This window comes from Panthera uncia, chromosome D2 (assembly GCF_023721935.1).
Source record: "Panthera uncia isolate 11264 chromosome D2, Puncia_PCG_1.0, whole genome shotgun sequence".
NCBI classification, from domain to species: Eukaryota; Metazoa; Chordata; class Mammalia; order Carnivora; family Felidae; genus Panthera; species Panthera uncia.
Window position 1 is genome coordinate 37974767 of NC_064818.1, and position 11729 is coordinate 37986495.

The following is an 11729-nucleotide window of genomic DNA, read 5'->3' on the forward strand; positions in this document are numbered from 1 at the left end:
ACTCGTCTCCCCCCTGGTGTCTGTGATCAGGTACTGCAGGTCAGGGCTCACAGACCCAGAGAGCACCCGCAGCAGCCCCCGGAAAAGTAAGCGGACAAGGCTCCCCTCAAACCTTGCTTCTTCCAGGAAGCCTCTCCTGACTTACTCCTCCTTTCTACGCTCCTGCAGTGCTCATTTCTGAAACGCACGATCTCCCTTGGCTACACCTCTTCCTGATGTCTCTACAACAGTCGTTTTCAAGCTTATGCAAACACTGATCGCTTTGTCTCATGAAGCGGGGAGCCTTAGGGATACTGTCGACAGCTGAAGGTCTATGGACTGCAGTTAGAGGTACAAAGACAGCAACCGAGGGACAAATACCAGCGACATAGCTGGCCAGGGAGAAGGGGAAGGGGAGTCAGAAATCTCCCATCCATTAGGACTCAACTTCAATAAAGTAGATTAATTAAGAGACAGCAGAGGGGCGCCTGGGTGACTCAGTCAGTGAAGCCTCAAACTCTTGGTTTCGGCTCAGGTCATGACCTCCCAATTTGTGGGTTTCAGCCCCACAGGGGGCTTGCTCTGACAGCACAGAACCTGCTTGGGATTCTCTCTCCCTCTCTCTCTGCCCCTCCTCCGCTCATGTGCACACAGTCTCTCTCTCTCTCTCTCTCTCTCTCTCTCAAAATAAATAAACATGAAAAAAAATTGTTTTTAAAGAGACAGCAGAAAGGCTACCTACTGTCAGGCTCATTTATATGACATTGTGGAAAAGGCAAACTCATGGAGACATACATTAGCTCAGTGGTTATCAGGGCAGATTGGGGGCTGAACTGAAAAGAGTAAATGCTTTGCAGTCAGGCTCCAAGGCAGGAGGAGGGGTGGGTTAGAGAAGGCTCCAGAAAGCACCCTACCTCCATAGACCACATGACAGTAGTGGAGAAAGATCAGCCTGCTCAGCCAGCACACAGAACCCTCCCAACCCTGCCCTGGCCACTGACTAATGTCTTAGGGACGTGACAGGCCCAGAAAGTACACTGCCAAAGATTCCTTGAGCAGTGGGTCATAGGATCTCAGGGGGAAAATGAACTTAACAGTAAAAGCAGCTGACTTGATTAGAGCTTCCCATGTGCCAGGTGTGGTGTGCTACAGGCTTTACATATATTATCTCATTTAACCTTCACAACAATCTATGGAGTTATTATGCCCCCATGTAACAGAGGAGTGGACTGGAGTCCAGAGATGTTAGGTGATCTGCACAAAGTGACACAGTAAGACAAGAACGAGATTTGAAATCAGGAACCTCTGGCTTCAGAGCCCGAGGTCTCAACCACTACTGCTCTTTACTGCCACACAGGCCACCTCCCATCACCCCAGTGACAGGGGAGTCTCTTCCCCCGCCTTCCTGCAGGGCACCTATCCTGCCTTGGTTTGCACACATCTATTGGCGGGTACTCACTATTTTCCCAGGAAGATCATGCTTAAATGAACTTAAGGTTGACTTCTGAGTACATCCACCCACACTCAGTCACCCCTTTGGGGCCTGAGATAGTTGTTGGTGCTGCCCGTCAAACATTTCTGCCTACTCTTGGGCACTGGGTAGGATTGTACTTCCTGGCCTCCTGAAATTAGGTATTCCCACATGACTTCCTCTAACCAAGGAAATGTGAACAGACACTTTAAAAGGCAGTGTAAAGTTCACCACATTCCTATGCTGCAGGGTTTGGGGGGCTCATGTCTGTCTGGAGGAAAACCCACTTGGCTTGGACCCCCCCCCAAGTGACTAGGACGAGCAGAGCCCCCCTCTCAAAACTGCCCTGATCTGTGCTGGGTGCAAGAAATAAGTCTTAGCTGGGTAAGCCTGAGATTTGGGGATTGTTCGTTACAGCAGCAATGCCTCGCCTATCCTGGCTGACTGGGTCCCACAGAGCAAGTCAATCTGCTCGGGGCCAGCAACAACCCAGCCTCCCCCAAGTCTTCGCTAAGTTATGTAGCCCCAGTTTTTTCGGCTGAGCCTCCCATGACTTGGTTAGCTGACTTCTTACCTACCTGCTCTTTTCCTCTGGACACATCGCGATGTGAGAACCGGGCACAATAGTCCAGGAGCAATTGGCAAAGCCTGTTGCCTCCTCCCTCGTCCTCAGTGCCCTCCCCTAGTGATGCAGCCAATGGTTCCACTGGGCCTTCATCAGGTAGATGAGGTAGTCCCAGCCACCGATTCTGTTCCCACCTGCCTGGTCCTAATTCTTTGGGCCCTGGATAAAGAGAAGGCTCAGGATTTAGAATTAGACTGACCTGGCTTTGAATCTGGACTTTGCTACTAACTTAACTGGGTTACTGTGGGCAAGTTACTTAACCTCTCTGAGCCCTTTTCTCAAACGAAGGACAGAAATAACAAGACCGACCTTGACATAGTTTTAAGTATCAAGTAAAGTACCCAGAATCCCCCTGGTGTCCAGTGGGTCTGTGCAGATACTATTTCCCTTCCTTTCCCCCTCACCTCCTTCTTCAGGCTCCCAAGATGGGGAAAGGGGAAAGCATTTCTGGAATGAGGCCCCAGGTGATTCCTATTCCACTGCTGTGCCCTAAACCAAGTCTTAGGCCAGCCAGGGGCCCCCCACCCTCCCTTTTCCAGGTCGCAGCTGTCTGCCCCCCCCCCCCAGTCCCCATTCCAGGGGGCTGCCCCATGGGGCTGGGAAAGAAGGAAGTGGACTCTAGGTTGCAGATGTTCAGAGCTCAGAGAAGGCTGCTGAGCTAATCCCGAGGCTGCTGGCAAGGCTGGGCCAGAGCCTCAGAAGTAGGCTTCCAAGAGGCCCTCTCCTGCCTGCCGGCTGCCTGTGGCTCGGCTCAAATTTCCGAGGCCCCCAGCTCAGGAACAGCTGCGTGGCTTCCCCTCCCTGCCTCTGTTTTCTCTTCTCTCTTCCCCCGACATGAGTCAAATGGACAGCGGAGCAGCGCTAGCCAGGGGTCTGGACAGAATCCAGACGTCTCCCAGCCACTCGACCCAGTTCTCTGAAGCCTTAAGGAGCTCAGACCCACGAAGTTTTGGGGGCCTTTCAACTTGGGGACACATTTCCTGCTGCTCTTCGTTTGGCGGAAAACCTCGGGCCCAGCTTTGATGCTCGGATTTTTGTCTGCCCCTCTGCTCCCTGGCTGGGTGGGCTTTTCAAGATAAACTCTAGCCAGTGTGGTGGAGCGGAACTAGGCTTGGAATTGGGGCCTCTTAGTTCAACAGCAACCCCACCTCTAAGCCTCCCCAGCTTCCTCCTCCCCCCAAGTCTCTGCTTGCCTCTTCCAACTGCCTCCTGAGGTGCTGGCCTTTTGACCTCTCTTCCCCATCATCACCCCATCATCACCACCCCCAGCAGAGGGGTGTGCATGTGGGTGCACGTGCTCGTGTGTGTGCTCACTACCATTTTCTGGATGCTTGTTACATGAAAAGCTTGCTTTATTTTATCCTCCGTCATCTCACTTTTTCTCTCTGACAAATACAGAAGTGGAGAAGACAGGGTGAGAATCTTGACTTATTCATGGAAATAGGAAATGACAAAGCCAGGGTTTGGTCCCAGTTTTGATGTTCTGATGACCTCTGAGCCCACTATGCCCTTTCTCCAGCCAACCATGGGGCCTGGTAAGGACCAGATCAGTCACCTGCCCGGGAGCATGCAGGGCAACTGCGTGATTTATCCCCATCCGGATACTGAGCCCACATCAGCCACAGATGTGTGTATGCCCTTTCAGGGTTGAGTCCGAGGAGATCCTGATTGAGCTAGTGGGGGGGACCCCACCATCCCAGTGTGCTGGGATGGAGCGTGTGATGGGGTGGCAGAATCTGTCGTTCTCAGCCAGGTCCCCAGTCCCTGGCATAGGACTGTCCCTTTTTGTGCTGGGAGTGATTCCAAATGAACATAAGGGGACTTTTCATGAGTGACCTCATCCACCGAAGTTGGTGTCCACCAAAGAAACCGGGTTCTGAGCCAAGGCGGGGGAACGCCTGCCGTCACGGGTTTGTTGAAGGACTGTGTGGAGGGGTCCACCAGGTGTCTCCTAAGCTGTTTTCAAGGGTAATTTTGACTCTATGCAATCTCTGCCTGTAATTACAAACTAAGTCCAAATATGAAGAGCTGTCCTTTCCTCCCAGGGAACTTGTCTCTAATGGTGGGATCCCAGGACAGGGGAGAAGTCTTAGGAGGGACTGGAGACCTGGGGTCTTTAGAGAACCGGGTCCCCAGAGCTCCCTGTTGCTTCTCCCCATCTAGGTTTTTGGTGTGGGGTAATGCGGGAGCGTTGGACAGAGAATGGGATCTGGGCTCCAACGTGGCTCTGCAGAGGGACCCTGAGCAGGTCACTTATCGTCCATCTGGGCCCCAGCTTCCCCATTGGACAGACAAGGCTGTTGGACGAGTAATCCTGCTGAGATGCTGGGGCCCCTGGGGGCTGCTTCTGGGATGGGCAGGGCCCCAAACCCCGGTCCAGGGGGGCAGCACTGACTCTAAGACTGCTGGTCTTGCCTGAGGCTCCCAGAAGCCTGTGCCCACTACTGGTGCTTGCTTCTGATTCGGGGCCGGCTGCTAGACCTGCTTCCAGCGACGGTGTCATCACTTCATTTTCCAGGTGAGAAAAACACCTGTGTTGCCTCTGGGGCCTTCCCCTTCCCAACACCTCCATCCTCCCTCTGTCCCTCTGTTGTGATGTCCCCATGTCCTGTGTCTTGTGTCCTAGCCAGGACTGCCCTTCTGCAGAGCCTCAGGTCCAGGTGCCCGCAGGACCCCCCATAACCAACTAGGCACCCCCATTTCCTCAAAGAACTGCCCTCTGCCCTCTTCCTGTGTTTCAAAGTCTACATTTTGGCTTGAAATAGTCATGACCCCAATTATCCTTCAATACCAACTGGGTCACTTTGGAAAGGTCACCTCAACTCTGAGCCTCAGCTTTGACATCTTGAGATAGGGGCTCTAATAATAATAGTAATTCCAGCAGTGACCTCGTGTTGGGTGCTTATCATGAACCAGGCTGAAAATCAAGTCTTTACATACAACTCAACACCAAAAACACAAACAGCTTGAGGGCACCTTCGGTTAAGCACCCAACTCTTGATTTTGGCTTAGGTCATGATGTGAGATCGAACCCCAACTTGGGCTCTGTGCTGACGGCATGGAGCCTGCTTGGAATTCTCTCTCTCCCTCTCTTTCTGCCCCTTCCCCCCTCACAGTAAATACACATTAAGAAAAAATGAGCAGAGGACCTGCATAGACATTTTTCCAAAGAAGACACAGAGATGACCAGCAGACACATGAAAGGATACTCAACATCACTCATCATCAGGGAAATTTAAATCAATTGACCACAATGAGATGTCACCTCACACCTGTCAGAAGGGCCAGAATCAAAGCAACAAGAAATAACCAAGTGTCGGTGAGCATGTGGAGAAAAAGGAACCCTTGTCCACTGCTGGTGGGGTATAGCCACTATGGAAAACAGTAGGGAGGTTCCTCCAAAAATTAAAAATTAAAAAAAATTAAAAATAGAATTACTATATTATCCACCACTGGGTATTTACCCATTGAATATAAAAATACTAATATAAAAAGATACATGCACCCCTATGTTTATCACATTATTTACAAGAGCCAAGATATGGAAGTAACCCAACTATCCATCCATAAAAGAATGGATAAAGAAGTTGTGTATATACACACACACGCGCGCGCACAAACACACACACACACACTGTAATATTACTCAGCCGTAAAAAATAATGAGCCCTTGCCACTTGCATCAATGTGGATGGAGCTAGAGGGTATTACGCTAAGTGAAGTAAGTCAGAGTGCACAGCAGCAAAAGCCAAAAGCCCCTCCATCATCAATCAACCCTTGGGGTGAGCAGAGTCCCAACCAGGGAGTCCCAACTCCCCATAAAGTGTTAGTCCTCTCATGGGGACTATGAATGCGAAGGAGCACATCACCTGCTTGCCGGGGCAGCGGCTGGGCAGTGCGTCCTGGAGAGTCTGACTTGCTTTGGCCTTTATTCAGATCCAGTGGCCCTGGGGCTGAGGGACAAGGAGATGGGAAGAGAAGGAAAGTGGGAAGGAGGAAAAGGGTGAGAACGAGCCCCCGTGGGAGCCTCTGAAGCTCCATCACATACTGTGATGTATGAAGCCTAATGTGCCTGAGCTCCCACCAAAGCCCTCCTGAACACCATCAACTGGACAGGGCTTGGCCTGTTTAGGTGGGGAAACAGTCCCAGGGATCAGCAGTGGCTTGCCCAATCTGCAGCCGCACCAGGGATCAAACCCAGATCTTGTGATTCCCAGTTTGGGCTCGCTCTGCCTTCTTGACATCAGCGTGGCGCCTGAGTGCAGGCTTGGAGGGGATGTTCTGCCTCCCCTGTGGGCCCATTCTACAGTGGGGAAGGAGATGAGTGGGTCGGTCTCCTTCCATCAAATGGGCAGGGGACGGAAGAGCGAGGGCTGGAGCTGGGGCCCTTGTTCCAGCTGCCCCCTACGGCCCCTGCAAGCCTATTCTGCCCTAGCAGCTTCCCTCTCCATCCTTAAAATGGAAACTTTATCTCCCTGGCAGGTGGTTGCGGAACCCAATGAGACCAACCATACCTACGGAAGGGAGTTGCAGGCTGTGACGCCGAGGGGAGACAGGCATACTGCCTCCTCTGGCTCAACGTGGCCCTGGGGAAGGCGAGGTCAGGCTGTCCTGTGCTGCTGGAGGAAGGACTGACCCAAGTGGGTGTTTACCTCACCCGTCTCTGCGGTTGGCTTCGGGCCCCTTTGGCCAGTAACACACTTAAACCAAACCTGGCTCCTGGCCGCGGTCCCCAGCTCCGGGAAAGAACTACACGCAACGTGCCTTAATCTGCCCACCTCCCCGGACTTAGGCTAAATTAAGTGCATCCCAGGCAGTAGTTCCGTCCCTAGAAACCCAACACGCTCTTCTTCCCTCCCCCCTCCCCCCACGCACAGCTGTGCCTTCCATCAGGCCAGGTGGCTGCCGAGTTGACAGGCCTCCCAGCCTCGGCCCCGGAGGCTGTCCTCTGGCCCCCTGCTGTCCCTGGGTGGTGAGTGGGGGGACAGCAAGAGGAAGGGAGCTACCCCCATACCCTCACCACAGCCCAAGCCCAGGTGGAATGTTGAGGCTAAGCCCCGCCCACCAGCCTTCCCCTCTTCCTTCCACACATACTTTTCCAGCCCCTTCTGAATGCCGGGCAGGCTCCTCCAGGCACATGAAAGATAAAACGGATCCCTGCCCTCAGGGAGCTTATGTTCCCCTGAGGGGGACCAAGAGGGAGCACACTGGCTATAAAGGAAGCAGCATTAGAAGGTGCAAGTGTTACGCTGACAAAAGAGAAAAAGGAGACATCCGTGAAGGGGTCAGGATTGCGGTGGGGCGGAGGGGGCAAGCACTGCAGGCTGAATGAGGGAGGTCTGGACAGGCTTCCCAGGGAGGAAAACAGCTGAAGAGGCCTCCGGACCCCCCCCACCACCCGAGCCCCCACAAGCAAGGTTAAGGTTGGAGATGGCCGGCATCTGGCGCTAGTTCTGACTTTTTGCAGGGGTGGGAGGGACATAGAGTTGTTGACATGGCTATTCTGGGTCAAGCTAGGGGAACAGCTTCTCCCTGTCCTGGGCAGGGAGGAGGCTCTCCTGCAGGTGTAAGAGCCCCTGGAGCTCAGGTGGGCCCAGAGGGAGACCCGCGGTCGGGATGAGGCCAGCGTGAAGCCCCCGCACGTGCCAAGCATTTGGGCCTTATTTAAAACAAAAGAACCCCAGTGGACACACACTGACACAGGCCTTCGCTGGGCACGCCGAGCCACGTGGCAAGGGGGGGGCGGGGCAGCCACAACACGGGTGCTTCGAGAGGCATGGTGTTTGTCCCAGACCTGCCCTCCCCTCCTACACGCGCTCCCACACACTGGACCGCACAGACTCACACATGTGGCACAGCACACACCCATCCACCCGATGAGAACATGCCCACCACACACATACCCACGCGTACTGCACCGCCAGACTCCGAAGGACCCCCTGTGCACACTCACATAGACAAATGCCACACAGCGGAGACCCACAGCACATATACACACGCCGTATACACACGCACAATACGCCACAGACCCATCACACACACACACACGCACACACGCACAGGTCTACACAAACACACTCATAACCGCACATCACAGACCCACCTCGTATAGCCACCCACTGCCACAAACACACAGGCCACCCCCGGCCCCTCAAAACACTTTGTTGTACATAAAGCACAGGCCGAGAGCACCTAGACTAGCTGTCCAAAACTTTCTCTGTCACTTACGGAGCCGGGCGGGTTCTGACCTCCTGACTGGCCCCGATGAGGAATCCATCGGGCACCCACTGTCTCTCTGTTCCAAGGCAGCACAGAGGAAGAAGGTCAGAATTTTCTATGTGTCACTTCATAAAATGCCCACTCATGAGGGACCTTTTCTTTCATCACGTGGGGCTCTCTGGGACAAGGGGAAGGTCCTCTGGCATAAATACCAGAAATCAGGTTTCACTCCTAGCCTGTTGGCTACTGGGTACATGTGTGTGTCACTGGGTAAGATACCGTCCTCCTCTAAACCTTAGTTTCTCCGCCTGCAAAATGGGAATGGAATCTGCTTCTGCCAAACTTCGCCGCCGGGGTGAAATTCCGTGTGAAGTTGCTTTGCAACTTGAAGAAATACCATACAAAATAGGATTGCCAGTAATTTGGGCAAATTGTACAGGCTTTGTTGCCTAACCAAGGCAGGAGGCTTGGGGGGTGGGTGGGGGGAACCTATCTTCTTTTCTTCTGTCTCCCCTGCTGCTTCTAGGGGGAGGCTCACTGGAGTCACAGAGAAATTGAGATGGTGCTTGCAACGCGGGCCATCTCTTCTCATCTCGGCACCCGGCAGGAAGTGATTCTTGCCAGCCGTCATTCTCCCGTGGGCTGTGCAGGGCAGAGAGGTTGGGGATGGCGAGGACGCCAAGGCAGGGCAGAGAGCCCAGCTGAGGAGGAGAGACAGAGAGCTACAGCATCACCAAGGCGCGGCCTGCCCACCCTGCTCGGGGCTGACACCAGCACTCTGCAGAAAGCGCTGGAAGGACGCTGGCGCTGGAAGAGAGCTTCTTAGTGCAAGGTTGCAGTTGCTCTGAGCGGTCTCGGAGCTGGGGGTCCTAGGCAAGAAGGTGACTAGATCCCTGTGGCATGCTGTAAAAACATGCAGGAGGCTCTTAAAGCTTCCTGGAAAATGGGGACTCTGTCCTTGTCAAAAGCCACCAAAGGTTGTAATAGTCTGGGTGGGGGGCCCAGGTTGGCAGCTCTGAGCCAGCACTGCTTTGTTTGGGTCTCTCTCCTGTAACAATCCTAATGGTACCCTCTGGAGAGAGGGCAGCAGTCCTGGGGCTTTGGGGACCAGGCTCACTCATTCTAGTTTCTCTGTCTTGTTGAGGTCCTGCCCTCATCTTCTGATGTGTCTGCATTCTGGTCCAGGAGATCGTGGGGCAGCCCGTAGCCTCTGCCCCAAAGGGTGGGGAAAGGAGCCCTCTCGCTGGCCATTCTGTTTGTCACCCCTCCCTCCCCCCATGTCTCTCTTCCCCTTTCTGCTATGAACTTGGGGAGGCTCATCCTTGTAGACTGAGTCTTCCTGGCTCCTCTGCCTCTGGTTTCTGATCAGCTTGACCAAAAGGAGGCCCGGGGGGGGGTTTCTGGAGGACAAGAGGAGCAAGCCCCAGGGGTATTCCTCCCTGGCTCCTCTCCTTCCTCACAAACATGTCTCCATTGGCAGATGTGACCTCCATGATGGCAGTTCCCTCAGGAGACCCCTCCTCCATGGCTCCGGCTCTCAAGGGGTCCAGAACACAGTTTCCTCTTCTGATCCCAGCAGCCTGGGGGTAGTAAAGGCTTCCCACTGTGGCTAGTCTCTGGAGCCTCTCCATTTCCTGCCTGTTTCCCTCCCCCACCCACATCTCTGTCAGTAATCTATTACAGCTTCTTCACGGGTGTCACCCGAGGTGACTCTGTGTCCTGTAGAGACCCTACTGGATACAGCCCTTAAGGGAGAGTGATGTATAAACAGCTGGTCCAGATGGAGTGTTACTGACTCTTGGTGTCTAAGCTCTGGATCATCAGCAGCAATCCCTCTCCCTCTTCTCTCCCTATAGATTCTGCTTCTCCTACTGTCTCTCTTTCTAGATGTGCCGTGTGACACCCAAGTGTTGGTCTGAACACCTTCTATTAAATCAAAAATGGCTATCTCAGCGCCTGAATGAATTGGCTGAGAACCTGAGGTGACGAGACTGCCTTTCTCAGCCTCAGTCAAAAGCGTAGGGACCCCAGAGTCAGCTGTCAACATCCTTCTTAACGTTTTATTTTATTTTTGAGACAGAGAGAGACAGAGCATGAACAGGGGAGGGACAGAGAGAGAGGGAGACACAGAATCTGAAGCAGGCTCCAGGCTCTGAGCCGTCAGCCCAGAGCCCGACGCGGGGCTCGAACTCACGGACTGTGAGATCGTGACCTGAGCTGAAGTCGGACGCTTAACCGACTGAGCCACCCAGGCGCCCCAACATCCTTCTTAATGCAAGAGTCATGTCATGATGGCCAGCCGAGTTCTGCTTGTGTACTTCCAGAGACGGGGAGCTCGGTGCTTCTTGACGCAGTCCACTCTATTTACAAATGGCATGCTGTAATGACACACTCGAAGCAAAATCTGTCTCCCTCACATTTCTGCCCACAGGACACAGCCGTGACCTTCCCACAAGTCTGCGCCATCTTCCACACAGCACAGCAGCCTTTCAAAGACTTCAGTAAAAACCGTGTCCTCCTGAACCTTCTTTTCTCCAGGCACTTCGTGTCTAATCCACCCTCCATGCGGATCTTGATTTTGCGCACCAGCACAATTCACAAGGGTTTTGGTCACTAAGCCCCACATCTGACCAGTGAAGGCTACACCTTCCCCTGTGACTCCTAGGTGGAGAAGAACATACTCCATGGCCAGCAAAACACAGCAAATTCCCCTCCTTTGAAGGCCCGCTCTGAACATTTCTGTCACCTGTCTCTATCCTCAACCTCAACCAAATTCCAAGACACTCTCCCATAATCTTGGACACACAGTAGGTGCTCAAGAAACGTTAGTTCCCTTTCACCTTACGTGATCTCAATACCCACGTGTCATCGTTAATTCAAAGAAATAACATGCTTCCAGTACATACTAGTTCCAGAAGACACGAAGATTTTTTTTAAATATATTAAGGCTTCACCAAAAGAAAAAAAATTAAAAAGATATGTTCCCTACCAACAGAGAGCCTAAAATAAGACATAAATAAGCAAATGAACAATAAGATGCTATAATAAGTGTTACATAGTCCCTCCTTCCAAATTTTTGAAAATTATTCCACATAATTAATTTCCTACAACATTGTGGAGAGAGGTAGTGTTTCAGTCCTCCGAGAGGTAACCAAAAACAGAACAAGCATTTGTATAAAAAAAAGGATCACTAGGTTGTGGATATAATATATATTATAATATATCTTGAAGTATACCATGATTATTTTTCCTAATTTGTACATATAAAAAATTTCCTTGGAGTCAATAATTTCTTCTTTATTGACTTACCATATATTATACATACTTAGAAATCTCATCCCCAGAAGCCCATGGAATGACACTTTTAAAGTGTTGAAAGTAAAAAAAAAAAAAAAAAAAAAAAAAAAAAAAAAAATCTGCCAACACAGAATTACA

General features: G+C 52.2%; 1 long non-coding RNA gene across 2 annotated transcripts in view; it reads right to left on the reverse strand.

The window, feature by feature from the left end:
* LOC125932749 (uncharacterized) overlaps positions 1–11729 on the reverse strand; it is a 33908-nt gene that overhangs the window by 3193 nt on the left and 18986 nt on the right. Inside the window, exon 4 of one of the 2 annotated variants that reach the window (XR_007460739.1) lies at positions 5696–6028. The exons of the other annotated variant lie outside the window; for it this stretch is intronic. This is a non-coding gene — a long non-coding RNA (uncharacterized LOC125932749). Of the gene's footprint in view, positions 1–5695; positions 6029–11729 lie in introns of those variants that run through there. 2 annotated transcript variants of the gene reach the window in all.